Source organism: Echinops telfairi, unplaced genomic scaffold, assembly GCF_000313985.2.
Source record: "Echinops telfairi isolate 266 unplaced genomic scaffold, ASM31398v2 ScPeMD7_25;HRSCAF=90, whole genome shotgun sequence".
Classification (NCBI taxonomy): Eukaryota; Metazoa; Chordata; class Mammalia; order Afrosoricida; family Tenrecidae; genus Echinops; species Echinops telfairi.
The window spans coordinates 33,710,163-33,714,780 of NW_022103922.1; positions in this window are offsets into that span (position 1 = coordinate 33,710,163).

Below are 4,618 nucleotides of genomic sequence, written 5' to 3' on the forward strand. Positions count from 1 at the left end.
CAGTGGCCACAGCCCCGCCTGTCAGGGCATCCCCTTCGACAGGATTCAAATATGGGTGGGTGAGCAGAAGAGAAAAACAGGAAAGGCAATTGGGAGAAGAAGGACAAACTAAAAAAAAAAGCATCACAGCAGGGGAGCATATGGAGGGATGGGCAGCCGTGGTGACCACCTGCTGGGTGGGGGAAGTGGAGGATGCTGTCTTTGGTCCCTGGGAGGTTGGGTAGGTAGGCAGGTGGGAGATGGGGGATCACTGACCCGGGTGCAGTGCAGTCCTGGCCCAGCAGAGCCTGGTACCTGGTTCCTGTGCTGATTTCAATGCTGTTTGCAATCATTCAAAATGGGCCTGCGGCTAATTCACTACTCTATATCCGTCCTTGCCCACTGGTTTTTAAAGTTTTCTCCTCTAATTGGTATCTGCTTCTTTATCCTTTCATTTCTTAAAGTCACTTTATTGGGGGCACTTACAACTCTCAAAACATTTCATGCATCAATTGTATCAAGCCTATTGCCCATGTGCTGCCATCATCATTTCCAAAACATTTTCTACCTGAGCTCTTGATATCCGCTCCTCCTTTTTCCCTTCCCTCCCCCACCCCACCACCCTCGTGAACCCTCGATCAATTATATATTATTTTTATTATTATTTCATATCTGACACTGTCCTTTGTCTCCCTTCACCCACATTTCTGTTCTTTGTCCTTTCTGGGGAAGCTCGGAGTTCCAGGACTTCCATCTGTGTCCACTTCACATGGTTGATCTGAGCCTTGCTGAGCAGGGTCTGGGCTGTGTCTCTGCCTACTGCCCCCGCTCATTTCTGCAGTATTTCCACATGACAGCCTGGGGCTGTGCTCAAATGTCTCAGTGCCCTTGAGTTAAAGTCTCTGCCTCGTGCCTGCAGTCCAAGGCCCCTGCCGTCTGTCTTACCCACACTGTGCCAGTCATTGGCCCTAGAAAGTACTCAGTATCTTCTGCACTCTGTGTCTTTGCCTAAAAAAAAAAAAAAGAAGAAGCCCATTGCTGCCTCCTCTGGCCAATAGCGATGATTGTTATTCTCTCCATACTTTGGTTGGAGCACAGACCACGCCCTTCCTTGTTCCTCAGAAATTGGTGGTGAAGCGAAAGTGCTCCTGTCCCAAACAGTCTGGGACCCGATGGAGGCTCCCTTCCTCTGAGGGCAGGACCGCAGCACACGTGCTTGAGAAGGGAACCGGAAGGATGCTCAGAGACTCATGCTCTCTGAAAGAAAGAAAACATGATGGGATAACCGGTGCTGGAGGTTATAGGAAGAGCCATGGTAGCATAACGGTTACACATTGGGCTGCTACCAGAAAGCTCAGCGGTTCGAAGCCACCAGGCGCTCTGTGGGAGAAAGACGAGACTTTCTATTCCCATGAAGAGTGACAGTCTTGGAAATTCACAGAGGCAGTTCTACCCTGTCTTATAGGGCTGCTGTGAGCCAGAATGACAGTGAGTGTTTTGAGAGACACCAGCTACAGCAGTGGGACTCTCAAAACATCAGGAGGGGGCCTCTCATGGAGGGTGCTTGTGCTCTCACCCCAGCCCGGGGTTGGGGAACGATATATTCATCAGGTGTCCCCCACTCTCTCTTCCCACATCACAGACCACCATGGTGAGGTCTGGAAGACCAGTCTGTGCTTGTCCTCTCTTGAAGCTACACAGTCTCCATCCAAAGACTACATACCTAGCATAAGCATATCATAAGTAATCAGATACATCCAGTGCAGTCCTATTTAATTCAGGTGTACATGCAGCACTCGTCCTCTGACCCGAACCCCCTGAGTTAGGAAAATGGAAGGGGGGGGCAGTCCTCCACATTGCTAAGTCTGCCTAAGCTTCAGACTCTAGTCACAAACTTGAGGGGGCCTCCTGACACCCTCACTTCTCATCTGCTGGCTTTCCTGACTTCCCTGGGGTTTGTTCATGCTCCAGAATGACCCTCTAAGGAAGCAGGTGCCTCCGAGGCTGTGATGACTTACAACAAGGCCCTGGACAAGTGAAAGACACATTGCCCACCACGGCTGCCAGGTTAGCATCCTTTGTTGCAACCATTGTGCCGACACAGCTCCTTGAGGATCTCCTTGTGTCAGAGCAAGCCAGGCTCCAACAACTGAAGGGCCAGCAGGTGTAATTGTACGGCAACAATATATGAAGATTATAGTAAAGTTGTAGAGGATAAGAAAGATAGGAGAGAGAGTAAAATAAAGGAGTCAGACACATGGAGCTGGGAGAAGAGAGCCCGTGTACTGTCTTGGGACATTTATAGGAAGCCACCAGACATGCATATGCAGTAGTTCCATGCGTCACAAGGTGAGTGGTGTCTTCATTAAGATCCCTGAGCTCACAGGTGAGGAATCCCAATACCTGCCTTGGGGGAAGGCATGACGGGGCTGGGTGACATGGCGGGAAGAGATGGCAACGGGATGCCTGCTTCCGTAGGGAGATAAAATCCACCATGTGCTCACGTTAAGGCAGCACAGCTGTTAGGGAGAATCTGTGGGAATGATATTTAAAGCAGGATAATGTACGTGGACTTTACCTCTAACTTACCAAAGTGGAGGCTTTCCTACTGTGCAATATTCACGTTCCAGATTCCCTCTGCTATAAATTAGGGAATATAGTCCTTGTCATGTTTCCCTCAGTGTTAGTTTCCCACACCCTTTGGCTTTTACCAAGCCTGTTTTCCTTCTCCAGGGACAGATCCCACCCGATACCAGATCCAAAGTACATGACAGGAAGTCTCTCCATCCTCAACTTTAAAGGGCCTTCTGGCTGTACTTCTTCCACAATAGACTTGTTCATTCTTCCGGCAGTGCATGGCATATTCCCTTTTCTTTGCCAACGTTATAGTTCAAATGCATCCATTGTTCTCCGGTCTTCCTTATTTCGGGTCTCGCTTGTGCATGCAACTCAAGGCACCCAACATGCCCGGCTCAGGTCCTCAACCTCCGTCCTCAGAGGGACCTCTTTGTTTTCTCATATTTTAAAGAAGTCTTTTGCAGCAGATTCGCCTGGTGCGATAAACTGTTTGATATCTTGACTGCTGCTCCCCTGGGCTTGACAGTAGATCCAAATAAAATGAAATCCTTGGCAACGTAAAGCTCTTTGGCCCACACTAAATTTATAGGTGAATCAAAGGAGATCCACGTATTGCTCCCAAATCTCTGAAACTGACATGGAAACCTATTCAAGGCAGAAGGTAGAGGATTGTGCAATGATCACTTACTCTCATTTTAAAGTGCTGCACCACTCACACCTACTACAGCTGCGGATCCTCCCAAAGTCCGGCCTAATGAGAAATCAAGGGAACATATAACCGAGACTGAAGTACAGTCATCCTGGTGCACCTCCCGCCCCCCCTGAATTAACTAGTAGTTTGATCTTGGTAATTCAATCTGAAGCTACAAGCACCAAAGACTGGTTCATCGAGCTTCTTCTCTGCTCCTGGTTACCCCAGTGGATACACAGCCTGGTCGGAAACATAAGCCCCTGTCCCCACCCTCAGTGGACTCCATGGCCCTCCTGTGACCAAGTGAAGGAGGACCCCAGGATCCGCAGAGGCCAAGCCTCTTAGAAAATGGAAGGAGTCAGAAACTGAAAGTAGTACATCCTTTGCTTCAAAGTCCCCCCACCCCCCTTTCTGTGAAGAGGCAGTGTCCTCACATAAGAGGCACTAAGGAAAGTTCCCCCGGGACTTGGAGAAATTGAAAAGGACTGAGAGCCAGCCCTCCACCTCTGGGCCTTTGCAGCCATGAGTCACACTGCAGGATGAGTGACAGCTCTGGGTCTCCCCATTCCCAGGAGGAACCCTTAGCTGGGAGTGGAGAGAGGGAAAGCCCCCCTTGACCGATTAGTTCACTGGTCTGGTTCCTAACTGGCAGTGGACCGCAGGCAGGTCAGTTAACTTGTAGGTTTGTCAGCGATTTTATCTGTGAAATGGGGGCGGGCACGAGAGAATGCCTAGCTGTATCCAGTACCTGGCATCTAGTTTCTCACTACTCCGAGATGTCTCCTCGGATAAGTAAAAGAACCCCGTTTCCTTGTGCAAGTGGTGGGGGGGTGGGGAGGGGAGGAGGAAGGGGCAGTAGTGAGGGCCAGAGCTCCTCTGGCCACACTTAGTGGCCTGGGTCTGGGCGGTCATCCTTCAAATTCTTCCTAGTAGAGGAGCCGATAGGAGGGGCGGGCTGATGCCTTGCGTGTGTGTCAGGGTGGTAGTAAATGCAGTCCCGAGGTGGGGGCGGGGGGAAGCAGGCGGCCCAGCAGCTCGTGGGACCTCAGTCACAATTGGAGGAAGGGATTCAGGAAGTGTTCAGCAGCTGCTCAGCCATCCGGGAGCCAAGGCCAGGCCGGTCCCCCCGCCTGCAGCACCCAGGGATGAGCGGGCCACAGTCTAGTCCCTGGGGTGGCCGTCGGGCCAGGAGGGACCCCGCAGGGTGGTCAGGGTAAGTCTGAACAGCCCCTGGATGTGGGCGGGGGGCAAGGGGAAGGCTAGTGGGCAGCTGGCAACAGAAGAGGGCGTCACCTGGGACCTCGGGCTGTCATGGGAGGGTCTATACTGACTTCCCCTTCCTTGTCACCAGGGGGCGCCAAATGAAACTCC